At 35.1% G+C, this 25,320-nt stretch overlaps 1 protein-coding gene and 1 long non-coding RNA gene across 3 annotated transcripts in view; one reads left to right on the top strand and one right to left on the bottom strand.

Annotated features, from left to right (window-relative positions):
• Window positions 1-25,320, bottom strand: part of Centrocortin (cerebellar degeneration-related protein 2-like) — a 52,402-nt gene that overhangs the window by 13,947 nt on the left and 13,135 nt on the right. The window lies entirely within an intron of this gene.
• LOC139985927 (uncharacterized) lies at window positions 21,342-22,124 on the top strand. The gene is made up of 3 exons (XR_011799523.1): window positions 21,342-21,486; window positions 21,636-21,772; window positions 21,845-22,124. It is a non-coding gene; the product is annotated as an uncharacterized lncRNA (long non-coding RNA).

Consider the following 25,320-nt stretch of genomic DNA (forward strand, 5'->3'; position numbering starts at 1 on the left):
TCTATATTAGGCACTCTGCGTTTTTCATCGACGTTTAAGGAGATCAGCGAGGAATATTGTATTCCAAAACGCTAGAACAATACGATACGGGAAAATACTTGCATTGTTTTAGAAAGGAAAATATAAATAATTATGCCAAACAGTTTTTGCTTTAGTGGTTACGCTAATTGAATGAGTCGAGTTCTTTAAGTGAGGAGAACGGATGCACATGTCTATTGCGGTAAAAGTGTTTTCAGCACGAATTCACATGTTTCTTCAAACACTTTTAATTTTTCTAAATACACACAGTTTCGTTATTCTTTCTGTTCCTCTGCTTGTTAATTTCGACAAGTCGCGTTTTCCGTAGAAATAGTTTATTACCGAAAGTTGGCATTACCAAAAGAAAAATACCGCAAGTACCGTTTTGTTCATACAGAGGTTCAAGGATGAAGAATTTCGATAGTTTACATACAATTTACGTATGTTGTATGAACTGGCGAGTGGAATACGAAACGAATTTATCGTGCTATTCGGCATTCGTGCACGTAGCTTACATACGTGCGAATCTTTTTAGTATACATGTCATGTGGATTATGTTTATTTCAATAGGACAGATTTTTTCTTGGTGAAAAATTTATGTCACATAGTATTTTTGTAATACAGAGAATACAGCTCCGGTATTCTATATTAATACAAAATTATAACAATGTTCTGTAATATCAGCTTTTAATGTTTTTAGTTTGGTTTTCTTAGTGAGTTTATACGAACTTTTTAGCAAAATTTTCAGTCTTCGCTTCGAACAACTAAATATGCTGAACACACGAGTTTCCTGTAATGTAAAGAAACATTGCATAAATAACGACTTAGGAAATCAAAGGTAAGCGATAAAATAAAAGTGCAAGGCCCGGGAAGTGACTTTCTGAATAACAATTTGAATAACCGTCGAACTCGTACGCGAACGAAAAGTCAGACAAAAATGTCAAAGTGAAAAAGAAGATTTTTTTTCAGATCTTATTAATACATCACAGTAGATTATCTCTTACAACGTTTATTATATTTTCTAGCAAAATAAATATTCCACGATCGACTTAAAAACAAATTCTTATAAATTCAAATTATTATCAAAATTCTATTTTGTGCTATTAAATTTGCTTTGTACCAATGATGAATATCCATGAACATCTGGTCAATAAAATCTGACAGCCCGAAGCTGTAAAAAGGCCATTCTCGCGTAATGAACCTTTAAAATACAGATATCCTCACTGGGTTGTTATTTACATAGGAAGCAATAACAAGAGTGGAAGGTACAAGATTTAGAATCCAGAGAGTCTCTTCCACTGATGCGAGCTAATCCCAATTCTAATTCTACCAAAACGTGTTAAACCGTAATCGAGAATAAGAGAACCTCGACAATAGTTTGCCTACGTCTAAGAAAGATCAACGAGAAGTACAGATAAACAAGTGGTCATGCTATGGCCGATGCTTCCTTCAATTGCATTGGGTATGTCTAACAGATGTTGGGCTAGAAGAGAGGGTCCAAACTTACCGTTACTTACGGCAATATAATCCTTTGCAAGTACGGAAATACTTTCTAGAATTTTCAATTCGGTGCTTGTACTATTACCTATTCTTTCTTACTTATCTTTCTTACTTAGCTTTCTTACCTGTCTTCCTTACCTAGCTTTCTTACCTAGCTTTCTTACCTAGCTTTCTTACCTTCGTTGCAAATCAAATTGACAAACTGAATGGAATGACGCTGAGACAGATGTAAACTGAAAGTTTCACAGCGTGACTAATACAGTTTATGACGAATCCAGGAGAACCGCTAATATATATAAGTATTTGAAAATTTATAAATGCTTGTATCGAATATAGAAAATTAATTTTTATTTGATTAATCTGATATTGCATTGCTGCATAATTTCTGTTTACTGAGTTACCATTAAGAGAAAAGTGGTGCAAGACATTAGACTATCGTTAACGTCTTAGAAGCTGCCTGTTTTTCCCTGTGTCGTTCGACTCCAGACGAATCGACTCTCACGATACAAGTATTAATTAGAAAATGAAAAGTACTTTGGCGTTATGTATGGTCCACCTTTTGTCTCGATACATCACGATTCAGCTGGAGGCTACTCTCTGGAAAGTATACATTGTTCGTGGTTCTTCGTGATCGTTCCTTATTGTTTCGTTCAAGTACGTTCGCACCTAAATCCTCTGGCGATGCGATCGTTCATTCGCGAAGAACAAATTATTTCGGGTGAAAAATTGGTCGTCTATTTGATAGGAGAGTAATCGTAATGACTGAAATGGAAACTGAAAGCGAATCTTCTTGAACTTCGTACCCTCAGCTACAACTCATTTTTGAGCATTTTGAAATAGTATTTGAATAATATCAAGGATGAAATAAAATCTTTTAAATTTCATTCACTAAACATTTTTTGTCTAATACATTTTCTTGTGTAGGTTCTAACGCTTTAAAACTATAGTTTGGCCCAATTACATGGGACATTCTGTGTAACGCGAGTTATACGCTTGATGTAGGTCGTGCCTGTTCGATTCGAGATAGAAAATTGCAAATGCAACGAAGCGTCAAAGCACAAATGTAAGTTTTTCTTAACTTTCATTCTATTTAATTACTATCGTATAAAACTGTAATTATCTTTCTTATAGACGTTTTCAAAGCTAGATAATGCAAATTAAACAGAAATTAAGGTATGATTGAATTTAACTGAAGAAGCAATACATTTTGAACTTACGCAATACTCACAAGGAAGTACAATACGGAAGAAAGAGTTTGACCGATTGTAACCAGCACAGTGAATAATGTAACATTTGTTTCCTTACTATAAAAAGTAATCGATTTTGTTACAACATATGATAGTATCAAAATAACGCGAACGTGAAATTTGAGCAGCTGCGTAGTTTTAAGATAATCCGAAAAGTAATCGTAATAGAAATGAAAGCTTTCATTCTTTTAGTATATTTCTAACATAAAGCTTAGTTTTTAAAGCTAAAGGTCTATTATTTAATAAATAACAAATTAATCAACGTTGACAATTTAAATTGGCTAAGTAATACCACAGAAATAAAAATAATTTTTCAAATATAAGAGCTTATATAACGTATGAAACAATAGAAAATATCTAACGTTCCCGTAGAAATTTAGGAAGATAATAAAATTCATTTCCTGATTTCGTTACGTAAAGAACGATAATACTTAACGATCGTCAATATATCGCATCTCTGTCGTTGATATATTATTCAATATGAATAACTTTGTATTGCATTGTACTATACCTTACCCTTCCGTCTATCTACTTGCTCTCTATTTCTTATGGATTTTTAATTACCACTTGACGCAACGAATAATGCATTATACCGTGTAGGCGATCGATATAATGGTAATTTCCTTAAAAGTTTGGTATTCATATAGATTAATCCGTGATTCATAATCTCGAACGTACTTAGGATAATTGCGAATTTATATTCGGAATGAAATTGAAATAGTCGGTTTAAATAATTCTTCTTCAAAGGGAAACAGTTTCAATCTCGTCGCAAATCGACTTAAACAAACAAGTGGCTATCCGCTATAACGATTGTATCGAGTGAAAGTATAAACGACGATATACGGAAAGGGTTGACGTGATAATTAGATACGCGTTTAAACACTTGTAAACGGTAGTTAAAAACATATCGATAACGTACACGTTATGTTTGATGCACGATCAATTTGCTCAGCGCCTACACATTTTAGGATAAACATTATTATCAGAGTGGATAATAACTGGGCCTTTCTACGTTCGTTCGGCCTGGTTTTAATCTGCGTTATTGCCTTTTGTCTTCTCTCGCGCAGACAGGTCAAGACGTTCACATTTGCTTTGCCTACTTTACCAGAGACTACGCTTCCTAATAAATTCTTACGACGAAAATCATCGCTCGTAGCGATGAAAAAAATGCAAGTTAATTTACTTACTTAGTGTAGGGGAATAGCAGAGTCAAGTGCGATCAATTGTATGTATTTATCTGACAGTAAAGATTTCAATAACACTTTCACGATAGAAACGATAACTCAGACGTGTGTCGTGATTTTTCTTCCAATGAATATCTGGTTAGTGAAATACGAACATTATTCTCTATATTGTTGCTTTTGATTCTTGCACGTTGTGAGAAACATTTTACTTTAAAAGAGAAATATATGGCGTAAGTATATACAGTAACTTTGAAAATGTAATAAAGTGATAAAGCACGGAGAAATTCGCTTTGAAATTGTACCGATAATGCTACTGATGTCTAAGAACTTATCTGTGCTACATCCAACCTTATCGATCAAAGGAAAAAATTAAGATCAACGAAACTAGCATATTTGAAAATAAACAGAGACCATCGTTATCAAAAATAATTAAACTATTTTCTACGTAAGAAGCGTCAACCTCCTTTGTTTTATCGAACTATCACTCAACTATTGTTGCGTAAGTTCTTTGAATATGACAGAAAAATCAAGCGTAACCATCTACATTTCAAAAGCTCTTCCGCTTTCGCCGCTATCCATCATCGATTACGATAGGATCGTCTTAAATACGACATGTAATAGGACTTAAGAATCTAATCTTTTTCCCCTTTATTTATATTTACCTATTTTGTCATTTCGTTAAATATACAAGTAGTCGGTTAGCAACGCTACCCACACAGAAAGCTGCGTGACTCACGGCTCTTGTTCAGAAGTCAAGAGAGTGCCGCGTTCACTTCCGTCACAGTAATTTATTGCATCACTAGCGTTATTTGATAGAAGATTGTTCCGAAGTATCTGGACGATACACCCACTCGACTTTTGGAAACGACGGAATACTTAATCTTTGGCAGTGTTCGCCCAGACTTTGTTACAGTGTCACATTAGAATCATTGATCTACTTAAAATATCCCATCCAGATTTGTTCATATTTTTCGGAACAGGTTGAAATATTTGCAATTCCCTGTGTTTTTGATCTTTCAAGTAACGTTATGTCGTGCACAGTCCGTTACGAAATAACGACTGAATATCTTCGATCGGACGAAGACTTTGCGAAAACTGAAAACTTCTGTTTTTTTCGGTTTTAGAAAAAAATCTCGTATAAAATAAATGCTGTTATTAGAAAAATGCGCTAATTTTAAAACGAATACCGCAGTATAGAGACAATATCATTGAAGAAAACGGAAGTTACAAGAGAGCCGGAGAACTCTCGGTGATCATTGCAAACAGAGGAAACTCAATCGGCGAGAGTTTATTTATCGGTTGCTTTTTAACCGCAACACTTTCCAGCCCTTCTCTGCTACTTGGATTTCAGACAAGAAGAATGAATAGTCGACCACGAAAATTCTTCGGCTGCGATTGACGTATAACGTTGAATTTCTACGTAGACACAACACGTTCGGAATAGAGAAACCAAAATGAACAAAGGTATTCGCGAAACAATCCATAAACAAAGGGCATTGGGAATATAAGAGATGAAGAAATAAATCCATTAGAGAGCAACAGTAATTTACTTCCTGTCGAGTGTCGAGAGAGAAATTTATGTTAATCGATCTCAAGCGATTGCCATTGATCCTTTCAACGATGACCTGAGTCGGGTGTAATTTTCGAAAGTCATAGCAGTCGCAACGACTATCACTTACCTGGTCTTTTCATTGTCGATTTGCTTCGTTAATAATACCGGTTTCGGATAGCTTATTTTCATAGGAAACTACGCGATTAAAAGCACGTCAAAGAAAACGATTCACCTTATTAGAACATTCACCATTTGGAATAATTGCTGGTAGAAAAGATGTGGGTCAAATATCTTTTTTGTAAACTACTATCTCTAAGAATTTCATCGCGATCAACCATTGACACTCGAGACTGGTGAGTAAAAAATATAAAAAATTAAAAATTTGTAACATTTGTTAAAACAAAGAAAAAACTGATTCACTGAGAGAGAAGGAATTTCGAATTGTGATGAATGACACTGAATAACCTCGAAGAATGCACGTGTCGTGGGTGAATGGACGCGTCTTTCAATTAGAGCGGATTACACGCCTAGTTGCCTTGAAGTATCAAAGGCACGTTTACGGAGAAAAATAACTGTATGCTGATCTCTCAATTACAGAAATCGGATTAGATACTATATAGTAAAGTACCTGTTACGATTAATATTCGACGTTAATAAAAGCAAAAGAGAAGCACGACCTTAACTTTCCCGCATTCTAGTCAAGAAAGGTCCCGACAAGCTGAAGCAGATCGTTCCAACTTTCCTCGTATTCTAATTAGGGAAAAGTTGCCTTGTACTAAAGAGAACGCGATAAACGCGAGAAACGACTAGTCGGAACAGTCGTATTTTTTGCTTCGTCTTTTTGCCAGTTGATCGCTCGCTTTTTATCCTGTCGTCTCTTTGGGAATCAACGCTCTTCCGGAAGTTCTCCTCTCTACGAGTATTACGATATACGTACAATAAAAAGAGAACTAATATAACTGGTATAATTAGCGAAGACTCTGCCATCCTGTGAGAACTATGGGTTTCATTCTAAACGAGAATTATGAATAAATCAGTTACCACGGTTGGAATGGTTACAAGCGTAGGAATTGTTACATCCTTCACACGCATATTTACACTATATGACATGGCATATACTCTGTTCCAGTTTTTAAAGCAACTAGGCTGGGGAAGGATACGGTAGAAGTTTTGAATGGCTTACGCGTTAAGGTGAGAATTGTTATTACCGGACTGCGAATATTTAACTGCGCTTATTGAAACTTCGGAAATGTAACAAAATGCACATGATTTGTACATATGCGAATTGTGATGCGTATTTTCAAGAATACAATGTCACTTGTATCTGTTTATATAGATTGGAAAACTAATTAATATACGACACACGCACAAATATTTCACGTAACTGATAGTTGTAACTTTTTACGTCACTTAAGGTGAAAGGTCTTTTACATGTTATGTAAAATCGTTGCGAAACATGTAATCCGATATCGACGCTACATTTTGACATAATCCACTGTTTCTTCGTTAATTTTTAAACGTTGATGACATTTAGACAGAAGTTGTAGAGATTTATGTCAATATTATACGAAATGTCAATGAATGTCCAAACTGTAATTATTAAAAATATTTTAAAGCATGTTCTAACAGGTTTGTCTAATTATCCAAAGGAAACAGTTCATGGCGCTATATTGTTGCATGAATTTCCAGTTCAATTTCCAAACGTAACACGCAGATTTTAACGCGTTATTACGATGCATCGCGTTGAAGAAAAATTTCACATTATATCGCACGCGATGAAACGATTAGCTCCGAACATCAGGAAAGGAGAAAGGCTTTCGTTTGGCCGATTTCGACACATATTCGTTCGCGAAAGATTTATTGCGAGTTCTTGTTATTCCGCCGACCGTGGGAATCTATCAAACTTCTCAAAGATAACACTCGATGTGATTGTTTTTTGAAAAGATTTTTACCGATCCTTAATAATCCTTAATAATCGCCGTTCATTTACAAGTAAATTACGTAATACGTTCCACCGTGTTATCTCGAATAAGTACGTTAACTAATTTACTATTAAACGAAAAATGTAAATAAGTATACAGAATGTATTATAAGAACATATATAAAAGATAACTTCAAAAACTTCAATAATTAATTCCACGCAAAAAACAGAATTATCGAAATACATTTGTTATACGTTATACGACGAATAAAGATATTTGTAGGAGAGTCCTTCGATTCTGGCATTCAAGAAAGAATCGGTTCTACTCGAAGAATGTTGTGGCGCTCGTTTGCTCGATAGTATCCGAAAGTTTTCGAAGATGCTAATCGAGTATGTCCATTGTTTATTCTGCATTAACGACCTATTGTGTAAATCTTATCGCTTCGAGAGCAAGTAAATTTACGCTTATTACGGTGGACAGTGTCGGAAGGAAACTCGAAGGATATTTCCTGGCAGTTGATCGTAGGTGCGATGGCGCGTAAAACCGAGTCAGTATGCCAAACGCATTTTCTACATGCCGGCGTACGGTTCAACTTCTAATACAGTTACTTTCACAAAACCATGAACATTTTAATTAATAAATACAACTGGAGGAAACAACATCGTCCACCTTACGTTACGTAAAACGATATTTTATAGCGGTTGTTAAAAGTTTCTAGTCAAAGTTTGGTTTTATATTGAGCTGAATTTTGGTGGCGCTATAGATGCGAATAAATTTCCAATGTAATATTACAATTCAATTTACGGCCAGTAGTCGGATATTTGTTAACAGGTTGAATGTCCGAAAGGACGGTGAATTCAAAAGCGGACACGCGCGTACGAATCCGAGGCAGTGTGTCAAGCGCATTTTTGCAGACTGTTCGCTCGTGAACGACAATCAATTCGTCGATCCTACATATCGGAAACGAGACTAGGAAACTGGTAAAGGCAACGAGACGATTGCGTATGAAAAAAATCGAGATACGAGCGGAACGATCGTTCCGAATAGATTGATTTCGTTTCACTTGAAACCACGAACTAAACGGAGTCGCGAATAATTGACCATCGATTCTGGGGAAAATCAGGGTCTGCAATGAACGTGAAGCAAATCGAAATTATGCATCGGCAAGGTCGATCATCTGACCCATGGACCGTTACTTTCCAAATCGAAACTTGCAGTTCCAATTGATAGACATGCATCGCGTTACGGATCGAAACTGAATGCACGAGAAACATATTCTAAATAGTTTCACCGAGTTATGGAAATAGTATGTAACTTACTTATTTAGTAGATTTGTTGACAAGGTATCGATCGATCGAGCAGTAACGTATAATTATTTCAATCGGAAAAAAGTTTGAAGAAAGCTTTAGGTTCATGCCCAATCAAATGAACTCTCGTCGCTTGAATCTATTCGCTCAAACGTACAGTGCTCCTACAAATTCGTATTACCGACTCGATATTCTAAAGAGTTTTAATCCTCGAAAGTATTTTGTAGTATCTATGGCAAACGCTTATAAGGCAATAGGGTACTCGACAAATTTTTTTTCTTCGCCGGTTAACTAGTTTCCACTTGCGTGTCGCGATAATTACCATCAATGAATGTGCTAAACAAGCGTTAAACAGTGCATTTAGGTCATGTGTAACGATGATAGTTGAGAAACGCTTCACGTAACTTCGTTTTCGTTTGCAGTGTCACGTAGAATCGATTCCTAAATACCTACTTGTAACATTTGTAACTTGTAACTTGGATGTCTGTATATTACGATCACCTTGTATCGTAGTGATACTTAGAATATATTATATTGTCCCCGTGGATATTATGTTTCCAACGGAAACACGACTAATTTTTATTAACCTGTGCGTTGTCGTGACCAGAGATACTATAGAAATGCTAGTTAAACACACGCATCGCACGGATTACCTATATTTTCTTTACCAAATCGAGTCCCACGTTTCTAATCTCATTAAACTCTCATTCAATTACGTAGGCATCATAGTTCCGTATAAATTTGTCTCCCTCTTTAAATTCAAGAGTAATTGCTTTTTGTGTACATCTTCCATTTTCAATTAAGCAGTTGAATATTCCGCTAACAGCGCCCATTGATTTTCTTTCTGTCCTTTATTCGATGATGAAACGAGAATATCAAATTAGTCGTCGATATACATCGAGGGTATGGAATAAATTCGAAATAGCGAAACGAAAGATGTCAAGCGCTATGTTTAATTTGAATTTGCATTATTGTAAGATTATACAAAGATACCGAAAGTATGAGACGTTCTAAATCAATCAAAACGCAATTGCAAGCACGTGGATTTCAGAGGGCGATTCGGAACGAAATGTAAAAAGCTAGAATTTCCTTGACCATATCAATTGTCTCGTAATACAGTTTTATTCTCACGATAATGATCATCGTTAAAGCATCTACGGGAAACTGAAATCGAGGACGCTCGATTCGTTCGACCGAGTTGTGCTCCCGCTTCGTGGTACCCATTGTGAAGACACGAAATATCTATCTACATAAAAACTCTATGTCTTCGTCCGTCTTACATAATAATATATAGAAATAAATATATTTTATTTGTTAATATTCAATCATCTGAATCGTTAATAATCAAATAGGAAACTCTGGTTTAAACAGGCGATACGAATAATAAACGCAATAAAATTGTACGAACTATTCGAAACTCACGAGGTTCTCGAATTGCGTTCCCAAGAGAAATGGTAATAGACGCGCGAAGGTGTTCTAAAGAAGGGCGCAGCAGGCGTGAGAGACTCAAAGCATACACTGGCTTGTCAAAGTACGAATGAGAGTTACACATTGCCGCGGATGTTACACTAGTACTACTTTCCTGTTAAAAGATACGTGCTTACATACTTAACCGACACACACGCAGGAGGTAGAGATGTGTGCGAAACGAATATACACCGGAAGGTAAATGTAAGCTATGCAGTTATGTCTATCTATAATCACCTACTCTAGATACTTTACCGTATTTCCACTGAAGGACAAAGTCCGTGTGTATTTAGATTCGTCAAAGAGAAAAAACACAACTATCTGTATCAAGACAAAAGGGTTTCATTTGCTTTTAAAATACAACAAAGTCGAAATTGGCGAATAATCTACTTTAGATGCTTTACCGTATTTCCACTGAAGGACAAAGTCCGTGTGTATTTAGATTCGTCAAAGAGAAAAAACACAACTATCTGTATCAAGACAAAAGGGTTTCATTTGCTTTTAAAATGCAACATAGTCGAAATTGGCGGATAATCTGCCAGACTGTTAGCATTTTATGTATTCGTCATTGTTCTACAAACATATTTACAAAGGTTAAATGCCCGTGTGTTTTATTATTTAATGCTGAATATTCAAACACTGGCTAGTTTAAAACTCTTGCAGGCAAAAAAGTTAAATTTGGCGTACGATTCCATAGTACGATATAAAGAAGCTTACGGGAGGGATTTGCATTCGTATAGTAGCACGTAGAATGAAAGAATGGGATAAGCACGCTAAAAGATACTTTCGAGCGACAGGTAGTGAATGGGGTGTGTATTTTCCGTCGCGTGCTTTGCGTTTATATCTTGTAAAAAGAAGGAAATAAGGATGTGCATCGACGGGTAATTTACAACTTGTGCCACTCTTCCGGGAATATTACGACAAATATTTAACGATTCACATCGCCACGTACGCGGGCGTGCGCAAGAATATACGCAGATATATGGACAACGAGTAGTATAGTTTAACTAGTACGGTCCGAGCGATCACTTGCAACAGCGTGTTCTCATTAAAGACCGAAACACAATATCAGGGAATAGAATAATTTTTCGATGTTATATTAGGTCTTGTCCCGATATTATATTGTTAGCGTATCAAAATTCGATAGAAAAATTGCTTAATAAATTAGACGATCCATCTCCAAACACCGTATTTCAAGAAAATTGCATTTCTATTGTTTTCTATATATTATTTTCGTTTATTACATTTCAATATAGCCAATAAAAAAGATCGGTGTTTTTAAACTCATAAAATTATAGGCATCGGCTCAAGCGCCATTACATACGGACATTGACTACATAAGGGCATTGCTTTTCGCGTGGTTTACAAACTATGTGTCTAACTATGATGTCATAATAGTAGAACTGGTAAATAGTTGATGTGACAGGTTCACGCGAGTGACTGATAAAAATCGAAACGCCATGCGCTCGCGTTGTACGCTATATCCCAGTCGCTCCACCCTAAACGCATACCAAGCTCATTATACGTCGGCACGCGTATGAAGTGGGTTTCAAACACGGAAGTCTTTGTCCTGCGTAGCTACGTACGACAAAAAATGTTCTATGTAAGTTACGTAATATATATTTTCATGCGCGAAGAAACTAAGAAGAAGCGAACGTTAATCGTGATCGTGATTAGGTATGCCAAGCATTAACCCTTTAAGAGCGTAGGGTGAGACAGGCAATCAATCGTAACGTGTAGAATACGTCAGGATGTTACGGTAGCATTTAAATTTGTACAACTCTAATTACATTTGAGTAACCGAGACGGTGGACGTTCACCATGCACGCCTTCCTTGAACAATTTTTCTTCTTCTGGTAATATCATCTACCGTGCACTGGGTACATACTACGCTTGCATTGCATCCGGCCGAGTATTCCTCGACATCCTAAGGTCGTTTCATATTAACGCTCTTGCAGCTGTGCATTTTTCAAGTGTGGGAAACTAACGGAAACTTTATCGTCGAATACGCGTAACCGAAGAAAAGACAATATAAATTCGACGAATAAAATAAAAACGACAGTCTTTAACTCGGAGGTAGTCACTTGTCGCTTCACTAATATCGTTGGAGCTCTTACATAATTTAACTGCTATCGTTAGTGGGATTTTACAAGTCAGAAGCTACGAGTTATCAACGTTAATAAATTCTTCTGCGTAACAAGTTTGATAATGAGGCGAACGACGGTGATCGAGAAAATTTTGTAGATTGTAAATCAGCCGATTGACCTATTTGCAATAAAATTGTATAATTATGAACTGGTAGAAAAGTGCTGGAAGTAAAATTCAGCGATTTGTAAAAAATGAAGCTAGCCACTTCTAAGTGGCTCGTATGAAAATTGGTAATAATTGTGTTAACCTCGAGCAAAGTTACTCTGTACTAATATTTGAACGAGAAACTCGTGTCTGGTATTATAATAAGCGTCCTCTCGGTAAAAGCGCGATTTTGCTAAACATTGTACTTGGTCCCTATTCTGATCGGTACCGTATTACATACAGTTCGAATGCGTACATAGCCGCGGAAATACAGATGCTTATACGTATACATAGAAAAGAGTATGTAGGTACATATAGGTAGACGGGACGGTCGTTCCGTTCCAGGTCACAAAGTCTCGGCTCTATCTCTACTTGGATAGGCATCTATGAAGGCACTACTTCGCGGCCGCACTCTGTTATCGTAAATGCACCATGCGCGTTGCACTTTGTACCGTTACCGAGCATATGATCGCTCGTTGTTGAGCTTAGCAAGACAGCTTCAGGGACGAGTGATGCCCGATCGAATTCGTCCCGGTTAGCATAGGTTTAACGGTACGCGGGACACTACGATTTTACGAATCATCGCGAAATCTTGCCAAGAAAAAATTTATCTTTTTCTATCGATTCGACTTCTCATAAAGGAAATTACGATGTAAGGTGTTAAATTATTGGGATGTTCAAATGATGTGAGCCGTTAATCGGGTCATTTCTAAATCGGCAACTTCTATAGTTATGAAACAGAAAATTAATAAAAACGAATAAATTTCAGTTAGACAGCCTTTTAGTACTTGTTAACTGTTATTTTCGTTTGAAACTTTGAATTTAACGTTTGAGTAACCTCCTCTTTCGTTTTATTTTGGCAAAGACAAAGAGGAGCAAGCTACGTAACATCGATAATTAATTGATAGAGGGAGCGGTTATTAATTTTCGTTCTAGGCTATTGTTTCGTAAATTACTCATGCGCTTGTTAAGAACCAGGATCGTGAGAAGTAACCTTTGAACGTTTCTTTTATGCGATAAAGCCTTTAAGAACATGTATATATTTATTCGCTATATTTCTTGTAACTTAATGTGAAGTGCGAACTTGCATAATTTACTGAAAATAGTAATTAATTATAGCTGTATGTAATATTTTCATTACGATAACTACGAATTAGTTAGAATTCTTAATTTCGCTACATTATTTAATTTGAAAGTTCTTTACTTTCGAATCGATAGAAACGAATGTAAATACGCACACCTTTCAACGAATGGTGACCAGCAATTTATGCCGTCTTCGTAGACATTCGCCAAATATTTGTTTATTTATTTATGGAACTAGCTATATTTTCTTGCGTCCTCTACAGAATTTATGCTTTTATGGGAAAATTTACGACTTTTATCTTTTACAAATCTACAAGTTTTTTTTTACGAGATTCTACAAGTTATAATCCGTACGAACGATGACATTTTCTGCTTCTAATCCTACTCCTTGAATGAAAATACATATGTACTACGTAGCAATCAACTATGTACATACATTTCTAAAATTCATGTAGCGGCGCAAGGCCGTAAAGTTCCAGGGTTGAAGCGCATTTTGGTCACGGGGTTGGCCATGCGACGCCAACCACACGAGAGATCAGGCCGCGCTTCGGAACCGATGGGGTGATGACGGAAATAAAGATCTGGCGGCACTCGGAGACAATGTATGTCGTCGAAGCGAAGTGCCTAATGAACCCTCGATATCCCAACGGTCCTTTCGCCGGATGTTCGAGAACGCCTAACAAACGCGTGGATGATGGGGATATCGAGGGATGACAGAGAAAAAGAATCAGATTCCGCCGAAAGTTGTAAAAGCTTCGGTCTTGAAAGGTCGCGCCTAGAGATCAGAAGCAAATTGTAGCCAGTGAGAAACAAGTGTTAAGAAATAAATTCTCTTTTCTTTATTTTTTATTTTTATCTCTTATTTACATCTTCGATCCCCTTTTTTTATTTTACGTGACAGCCACATGGTCAGCGAAACGACGACCGTGGCCGGGGCGTCATAAAAGAAAACAGAATTGTTTCCCTACACCCGAAGAAAACTTTCTTTTCTGGGGACGTTGGCACCCTATGAAAAAGGGAAACGAGGAAGGCTCGTGACAGAGGATGCGAGGCAACAGTCCGAGTTCGACCTGGGCAGCACACCCTAGTAACATTAATAAACGCCGAGTATTCTTTTGGCATCCTTCACGACGTACGCCTCATTCATTTGGGCAGTAAATATCAAAAGATAATTTGAAATAAATTCGTGTAATGAGTTTGAAAAGAACCTTATATGTGAAATAAAATACATATATGTATGTAAATTTAAATACACTAGTTCTTCAATTTACACGGTATTTTTTATCCACGATGTTAATTTACGCGGCTAGTCAGCGTCAGTGCTGATACGAGATAAGGATAAAAGTACATTAATTTGTGCTAGTCATATGTGTACATATTTTTTTTATTTTGTACCGACAGACTTTATTTACGTGAATCTCATTCGCGTAAAACGAATCCACGTGGAACGGATACTCCACGCAAATTGAGCGACGGGTGTAGTTTATTTCTTCGGGACACGTTTGGACGGTGATCAGACAAAAACAATGGCCTTGTATATCCGCCGGAAACCTACGTCGCCAGCGGTGAAATAGAGAGTAGCGAATAACAAGAGACATCATTGCGGAATGTTATTTCCTCTGTATGTAGATAAAAATACTAACATAGCCCGCGGGAAAGTGAAACGTTACCAACACTTTTTCGTACTGTTTATAACAGCGTTTCCCAACCTTTCATTGCGATTCTCTTCTACCAATAGCTAAATAACCTGCAGCACAGCCATCACGTTTGCATATAAAGAAATTTTTAATAACGTGAAAAAAGAAATATTGGGCAACCAGCTTCAAAATTCGCTAAAATAGCTGAACATTTGATAACCCTACTGCCTTTAAGCATCTTTGACCCACAGATTAGAGTCTTTATTTATTTCTTCAGAACTTGAAATCACATAAAATCTTAAAACGTGATGTTTGTGATAAAATTTTCAAAATATTTTTATTAGACGTACAAGGATAAGAGATAAGATAGAAAGCCGGATCGCGAATTCGATCGATCGATCGATGCGAAGCCTCCCACGAATACGTTGGAATTGTGATGGAAAATGAAATGCAATTGCGGTAGATAAACCCGTATGATAAATTCTACGTGCAGTATCGCGATGCGCCTTTTCTTGTTGCCGAACGTTAATCACGGGAAAGTAAAGACGTGTCTTCTGCAACCCGTATTTGTTCACATTCGAAACGTTGTTTGTTCTTTCAAACTGGAACGGTCGTGTTTTTCCGAATGCCTTCACCGATAAAGAACCTCCCCTGTCAGCAAAATTGAAACGGAGAAATCTTTTTGAAACTTCGAACTCCAGATACTGTTGATTTCGATTATAATTTATGATACAGATTAAAAATAGAATTGACTTTTCAATATTTTACGGACTAATCATTTAACAGATTATGTTTGATCTGTTTTTTTTTAATTTTACTAATATTATAGTCGACAAAATTAACTCTTGTCTAATGTAACTTTCTTTTGATTCGCTACGAAAGAGGATACGGTGACAAAAAATAAGTAATAATTCGCAAAATAGCCTTTTCAAAAATGTTTTCACGAACATTGTAATACAAGCTTGTGAAAAACGAACTTGTAACGCGCAACAATTGTATGGACCACCTGTACGTTATTCCTTGCTTTTCTATTTTCTTGACTTTCAAGCTTCGAAACAGTTATCTTACATTATCGCGTTCTAATCTGTGCCAGTCTAATGCCCGAATGCATCAAGTCTGCTACGAAAGAATTTAAATAAAACAATTGCGAGTCCAAATTACATAGACATATTAGACACATACATAGATATAGTTTAATACTGTTCTAATAAATGCTAATATTAACTTTCAACACGAATCATACATACGAAACATACGATACAGAAAATAGCTTTGATCTCGTCCACAGTTTTAATTACTTAAACGCGTGTAAGCATGTAAAATGATAACAGACTTTTGTCGTGTTAATCTATCGTGTGAATATTCGAGTCGGCGGAATAAAAGTTTTATATAATTCGAAAATTTATATGCCCTTTTGATGTGTAAATGAACGCGTTAACGTTTTTCCTAAATTTGTTAGAAAAAAACGGAGGATAAAAGGTCGATTTCTCGCTGTAAATCAGAACATAACTTTATCGTAAGACTTGCACAATATAATTTCGTATCGTGAACAAATCGTTATAAATCATCGTAGGAACGGTCCAAACTATGTTTCAAATTCGATTCTATGATGCCTCTTGTTCAATTTATGACAAATGGGTTTATGACGAGTACTACGGAGTTTAAAAGCAAAATGATATACGATTCGGGACTTACTCGGCTATATTACTGGTTATCGTCTCGGTTAATAATTTACAACGACTCATTGTTATTTACGAGCCTTTTACTTTATCGCAAGCCGATAGGTAAAAGTGTGCAACGAATGGAACTTTCTTTTCAACAAGTTTAGGATACCTGAAGACCATAGGCACAACACGACAAATCCTATTTTTCATTTTCCTATGAAGACCACACGGAAAGAACATCAGTATATTTTTGTTGCTTTTCTTTATTTTTATGTCATTTGACTAACAAAAAGAAGTATCTATAATGAAATAGTTATATTATTTAGGAAATTAAATTTAATATTTTAAATTCATTAAATATATACAATTAGGTGCAACAAATTAGATGCTTTTCTTGTAATTTCGAAAGAAATACGGTAAAGGAATTGGAATGTTGATAAACTTAACTATTTGAACTAAAGAAAACAAGGTAGCGTTCTTTGGCCGTTGGAGGAATTATAATCGCATCGAATATCCATTAAAATCATGCGTTTCGATTTCCTTGAAATTAAATAAATTACAGACGTGAAATGATTAAGTACAAATTATTCTGCAGAAAGAACGCGCAATCTGGTAATTTCAATTGACGTCCGATCGATGGTTAATCTATGTAGAGTATGAGCGTGGGTTGATGAATCGATGTTCTTGGTAAAAGCTAAACGATGCTAAAAAAAACCCTTCATTCCTACCTGAAAGCTTGTCCATTTGTTGAAGGTGATACACAGCATCCATTAAACATGCTGGAAGTGATCATTTTTCAGAATGGAACTCTCTCTGATTTTATTAACTTAAAAACCCACCGGAATTCCGGTTTAACTAGTTCTAGTTTTTAGTTGTTAATCGATCGTAAAACGTTCACTTTTTTTTTTTTTTTTTTGGAATGTTCGCGGATACTTTTACTACGATTTTTAAATAAAATTTTGTACTATTTCAAATATCCTCTAGTCACAGATACTTAGCTGTTTTATCGTCGTGTTAAAATATCGTCGTGATAAAATAATGCATCCTGATTTGCATTCGATGAAAATCAACATAATCGAAATAACAACCCGAATTGCTTATACGACCTCTTTATGAATTTTATCTGTAGAGCGTTACACTTTTCTTAAAGCTGAAACACTTCTTTCTTCCTTTCACCAAAGATAATATCGCAAACATTAATTATCGTATCAATGTAAACATAAGTTTTTAATTATAACTACAAATGTATTGCTCATTTCCATTAAATATCACCGCCAAAATGCACTTAATTTACATGCAAATATGTATATGAAATTAATAATATATTGTTAACGAATATCACAACGTTTGGTCGAAATATGGTAATTGCAGTTCGAGCACAAAGTGCAATGCACTGTTAAAGACACGATCGAAACCCGACAAACTATAATACTTTTGCAAAAGGAAAAAGTAGAAGAAACGAACCAAGCAGGGTCTGTTATCACCTAATAATAAAAATGTGATGCAAGTAAATGTGAACAGTGATAAGTGTGTGTGTGTTCAATTCGAAAATTCTAACACTAATTAGAAAAGTCTAGTAAGATTCTCACATTTTCATTGAAGCACTAGCATAGCTACTTACTGTTATATAACAGGCAAAGCCAAAAGAACGAAGCGCACAATGCCATTGTACCCTTGCATTACATCTTCTCATGTTTCCCAAGTCAACTTCCATAATTTGTTACGTGTATATGGCCAATAATTTTTCATATTACACGATAAACACGTTACTGTTACATATATGCAAGATAGAGATCGATATGATTCAAAGAAATCAAAGACTTTGTAGCAACGAATATTATATTACTGGTAGATAATTACAGGTACTTATGTGTTATGTTAATATCGCAAAAAATATAAAATGTTTGGTATAATACTAGGTATCAAAGTATGAAAAACGGAATAATGTCTCAAACAATTTATATATAAAATTTTATCATTCAGTTAATTAGTAGCTTATCAAAGTACAATATTACGCAACAGCAGAGTTAACAGCAGAAAGATAAACAAGTATCGATGTCAGCTTCTATTTTTATCTTCAATTTTCAAGCGTTTTCTATGATGAGACCATAAGATCTAGATAGACATGCACGTTTTACGATGTCATTCCTATAAAAATAGCAGATACACGAATCAAATTATCCGGAGTTAACTTTCTAGAAAATAAATCTTCTTGACTTGCTTAAATTCACGAGAAATAAAATTGCAGTCATTTGAGAAGATCTATTCCCAGGACATTCTACGTTTTCAAACTTATGCGCGCGTGCAATTCACGATGCTTTATATTCTTCTCTTTCAACGCCTACTCATCTTCGTGCAAAAACTGGATGGAATACTAGCCTATGTAGCTCGCAATAGTATCGCATAACAAAAGATCCTGATGCAACGCGACTCGTGTGGAAAATGCTTTACACTTTTGAAGCTAACCCTACGCTACGAAATACTACTATTCAACGACTTCGTGATGCGTCCAACTAAACCTGAAGTAGTACGGAAAATAAAGTATACATCTACAAGGTGTCCGTGTTGGACAAAGCGTACAAGTTAATATAAGAGAGATTGTATTACTCGTGCGTTGCGGTCGGAAGCAGGTATGTATAATATTTTGATTGTATGTCGTGTTCCCGCGAGAAAGTTTGATTTCCTTTCTCCCTTTCGAAGAACCGCTGAGACAAGAGAGATTTTTTCAACGATCAAATATATGTTGCATTCCCTAAACATTATGTATTTCCATATACGGTTAAGGATATAAGTATTGGCACGCTTTATAAAACAGAATAATTTTTTTTTTAAATCCGACCAAACTAAACTTTTACAACTTTCTTATCTGAGGGTGTGATGTAAATGTGGAAAATACGTTTTGTACATTTATGTTGGTTGTATATATGGTGAAAATTTTATGGAAATGTAGAAACAAACAACAGGCATCGAGAGATAAACAAAAATGTAGATTTTTTTACAGTTATAGGACAAAAATCGTAGAAAACTATGATTTTTTATTTTTACCCGAAGCTCGTAGCAACGTTAACCGATTTCGATGAAAATTTCAGCGTGTGTATAGCTAACATAAATATACAAAATATATTGTTTAAATTTACATTACAGGCTCAGATAAAGAAAGTTGTAAGAAATGACCTTTGATATTTTCTACAACTTCCCTACCAACTGCTATTTTTTCAAAATTTCTTCTACACGTAATCTAGTTAATTAATCCTTTTAATTTCTCAAAGAATTCAAGTCGTTTCACGGTTGTCGCTTATATGCGCGTTCAGGACAAAAATCATAACTTCTAAACTAATCAATCTTCGACCTAGATCCTCTAATACCTTTTTGTAGAGAATACAGATATACATCGATTAGCATAAAGAAAAATATACGTTTTCATGAAAAAAGGTTGTAAGGATCTTTATTTTTTTATTGAATAAAAAGCTTTTGCAAATTTTCTCTAACGCAATTTATTGTTGTGTAATTATCGAGTAACTTTTGTTTCAAAACTTTTTTTATCAATTTAGTGGAAATACCTGAAAAATTGTGCCGATCATTTTATGTATGTAAGTTTCAGGATAAAAAGTCAAGATTATTTATTATTTGTTATACAGCATTTTTCCATTTGTTCACATCTAGGATGGAAACTCGTGAAAATTAGATAACGTATAAACATTTGAGAACGTATAAACGTATAAACAATATAACGTATAAACAAGTGGTCTAATGTTTACAGTAACACGAGTATCTTACTGTTTCGCGAGCTTAAGGCCTAAACGCTGAACGCGTTATTAACAACTTTAACTATCTTTTCACTTTGGCCAAATTTGAGCAAATAAATTTGATGTCAATAGAAAACTCAATATGTCTGGAAACAGCATGGAAAAAATTACGGAGGTACTTTTTGGTGCTTTTTTAAAAGGTCTCTTTGAAGTTAATAAATATTTTATGCAAACAATTAGAAGAATTTGTCATTATTGCATTAAAATTATTTACCAGTCTTAAAGGTACTATAGTATTAAAGACAATCTATGAAAATGAAATGAAGAAGACTGCTAATTGCACGGTTTTTGAAAAGGTGCATTGATTTTTGCAGTAAACTTTACAATTTTAACGATAAATTGGTATAGTCAGTAAAAATAGTAGGTGATATTACAAACTACAGTTTATTACTAACACTATTTTACGATAGGGAAATTTTCAGACTGGACATTTCGAATTTTTTACTTTTCTCCATTGAGCGGACATATTGTGCGTTTCTTCCAATTTTGAAAAGGTCATTCTGTTTTGAAGAGTGTGCCAATACTTATGTTACCAACTGTATGTATATTATCATACGTGACTTTGACTGGGAATTAATAGGATAAATATAAAAAGCTGAGTCAACGTTACAAGTATGTATAAAGTTCAACAGATAATGTCATTCGAAATTAAAATACATCGATTAACAAACACACAACATAATTTGTCTTCGGGAATAAAACGCAATAAGCTATAATTTCAGAAGTTACAGATTTATAGAATTATTTCTATAGAATGCTGAGAAACGTTGCACCACGGTTATTAAGCACACTGTTAATTTTACTCGGGTAATTTCTTCATTAAAATAGCTTCAACAATCGCTGTTTACGTTTTAACGTTTCGTCACTTGTCATTATACGCTAACACCATTAATTGGAATGTTAGTTATATATATGTTATAACGTTAGTTATACCGTGGATATACCATTGTTTGCAGGAAGGAATAAAGAGATTGTCTAGTGGTAGTCTGACAGGAAGGGTTTCACTTCCTCGAGAACCAATTTCCTGTAACTGTAACATTCGATGCAGTAATGAATCCTTGTTGAATACTTGAACAAAAATCTTTATTCATATGTACGTATGTTCGTATGGTTTTATCCATACATTTTGTTAGAAGATACTTTACATATTTTTTATTATTTCTAGGATAAATGTAATGATATAATCGAAGCTCGAACTCTCTAGTGTTATTGAAGATTCAAGAGCCAGAAACCATACAAAACCGACTATCAGTGATCTGACCTTGTAAGATAACCTTACAAAAATAATAGCACCAGAGACTACTTGTAATTTAAATTGAAGTACGAACGATAAGTAAAAATTGATATCGGAGCACAAACTGCTAGATAAGTGGACAATTTCAATGCAGAAATTGAAATAACACAATATATAGTTCTATACGAGCTTAAAAAAATCTTGGAAAAATTTTCCCCCTTATCTAATAAGGCTGCTCCATTATTATTTTTGTATAATTTGCTTATCAATAAATTATGCATATTATTTTCTGATTAACAGAACCAAAGAATTCGGAGGGCAAAGAATCTAGATTACAAGAAGCTACCAGAAAGTTCATTCTAACGGCATTTGTAATAATAGGCTACAGATATGCTAATCCATGTTTTTATGAATACAAAGAAGAAGCGAAACGGTTTGCAACATACTTTATCAAATCGAACGACATCATTTGGAAATTCAGAACATCTTAGTACGAGAGCAAACTTAACATCAAATCGATAAAATTAAACTTATAAATGCTTGTAACAATCATTTCATGGATATCAATGGGAATCAATTTTATCTAACGATAATATAATACACACTATGTTAGTCTGTTTGAATATAATTTCTTAGCTATTTCCATTGCCTGTGGACAACAATTCGAAGTTGGTTCAGCAGCAAACGCTAAAGATAGAATGCGTGCATTATTTCTGCCTCACATACTTTCATTTTTGCAATATAGGAGTTGTTTGAAGGTATGTTAAGAGCCCGAAGCAAAGATCATAAATATGCACAGCCACTTCCTTCGAATGCCAGGTGACGTTAGGTATGCCAGATCTTAAAAAGGAAAGAGCAAAACGCGACCGGTAATGGTAGAATTTATTTGCATAAACCACTTAGCGCATTTATTTACTTCACTTGATCACCATATTTGACATACTATATCATGCCATATTAAAAAGATAGGAAATGCAGAAGAAAATGCTGAATTTAAGCGATAGTCAATCAACTAAATACCTAGAAATCGGCAATCCGTTCTTTTAACGAATCTGTTTTTCATTAAGCTTTTATCCCGATAATAATTTTTAGCTTTTACTATTTTTGTTAACACTATGTAAAAGTATTTCCTAAAAATATAATTAGTATCATAGATTAAACTTAAAAATTTTGCGCAGTACTGTACGATAAATATCTTAAAACGTTCTGCGACGTAATGTCGGATAATTCCTTCGTGAATATTAAAATACGAAAATGCACAGAGATGCATTATTGATTAAGTGCTGGGTCAAGTAGCGTTCACATCGCTGAAAGACGATCCTTCTAGAACTGAGAAAATCGACTAGCGAAAAGAGGAAGGTCGAAAGAGAATTGTATCGGAAGATGCAAATTGTCATTTTTTAAAACACGCCATTGTTACTTAATATTGGTGTCAAGAGCAAATTTTTAAATGTTCGAGTTTACTTTGAAAGATTATCGTATCCGGTAGAAATAATTGCTGCATTAATTACAACAAGCTACGATAACATCAAAAAGCTTTCTCGTTCTAATTACAAGCTTCATTAGGAATAATACGTACTTGCTCTATGTAATTTCTATGGTAATTTAATCGTTACAACGTGTAACACAGACGTTAGAATTATTCGAATTTCAGATCGTATTGTCGAAGTTTCGTATGAAAATATTACGTGCAAGATACAACGTGGTGTTTTTAACTGCTTCGAGAGGATATAAAAAGCTAGCAAACGTGGTCACGAGATAAAATATTCTTTGATTGCAGCACACATATATCAAAATACAATTCGCAGGCCGTCGACTTTATCGGTAGACAATTTTGTGATAAACGAAAGGAAATATACGGAGGAATGGAAAATAACACTGTTTTTTCTAAACTTAAGTAGTCGTGAATATTCTGCTTAAAATTTTTCCATTACTTAAACATTTCTCGGTTTTGCTTCATAAAATAAATTTCGTTGATGTTCTTCGTGAGAATGATAATATAAATTCTCTTTATAGAAACTATTGGAAACTTGATAGAAATTGTTGTACTTAATAATTTGTTAAAGGTAACACTTTGAGTAAGAAAATAGACAAATTTTCGGTCACCAGCTGTACAAATATAATTAATCATACCGCAATAATCCTAAGAAACCATTATAGAGTTAAGCATTTTTACCTTACTGTCAACGCCCTTAATTGCTATAAAACATCTTTCAAGTCGAAAAGTTCCTTATGATTATTGGTTAACCCGGTAAAAAATGGAAAAAGCAGATTTTTTCTATGTTCAACGGTCATTTCCACCCGCAAGCGACCGTTGATGGGGCAACCAGCACCCATCATTAGTTCCGTATAAATACCGTCTTCACAAAACATAACTTCATCATAAGTCATCAGATCATAACTTGCTATCATCCCTTCGAACAGAATACATCTCAACTTGTTAATTATTCTTCACCTTATATTCTTCGAGAGAAAGTTGTTAAATCAGTGTTATAATTATTCAACCACCCCTATTATCTTAATCGAAATAGGGGATTGACTGATTCATGGCGTCGATCATAGTAGTATCGTAACGAGAATTTATGACTCTCGTTGGCGCGCTGTACCGCGACCGTGTCTCTTCGCAAACGGTCGAACACAATTAAAATTACATAGAATGAAAAAGAACATTCATGACGCTTCTCGATCGGTACCGTGTAGTGCGCAGGCTTCTGACCTGCCCTAATCAAAATACCTTTTCTACTAGCTCATAGATACCAAAAAAAAAAAAAAAAACCTAAACGACTCCCATTCACAAGAATATTGCAAGACCAAATCTTTGATATCTATCGTGCATTTTTGCAATAGTAGCGTACTTATTTCTTATTAAAAGCGCAGCATTATCATTCACAAACGACCCCATTGCGCAAGTCCGTGTTGTGCCACCGCACACTGAGCAAAGAGTTGAAGAGTCAATAATAAATAAGCGACAATCTTTTTCAACCACGCGTTGATAAAAAGGCACGCGTGTATTTGTTGAAAATGTATGCTATTGAATTGTACAATTACTATTCACATTTTGTGAATTAGAAAATATATAAATTGTTGCTGAGATATGCAAGATATTTAGAGGATCGCTGTATTAAATTTAAAAGAAGCGCAATGTGCAACACTTAAGGCTCTGATGCAGCTGCGGTAACTATTAGATTCACGAGCCGTGTCGATGAGTCATCGTTTCGGAGTGTGGAAGTCGTCTGTCAGGTACAAGCAAGGAGCAATACCGATCGGCTGTCTTGGAGAATCAAGTAACTTTCCGTGTGTTACCGTTAAGCAAAAACGCAAACAAAAAGACACGTAGATATTGCATAGATATGTCATAGATATAGATAGTAGCGCACGGCTTGGTGCGGGATCGATCGCGTCTCGAC

This window comes from Bombus fervidus, chromosome 3 (genome assembly GCF_041682495.2).
Source record: "Bombus fervidus isolate BK054 chromosome 3, iyBomFerv1, whole genome shotgun sequence".
Classification (NCBI taxonomy): Eukaryota; Metazoa; Arthropoda; class Insecta; order Hymenoptera; family Apidae; genus Bombus; species Bombus fervidus.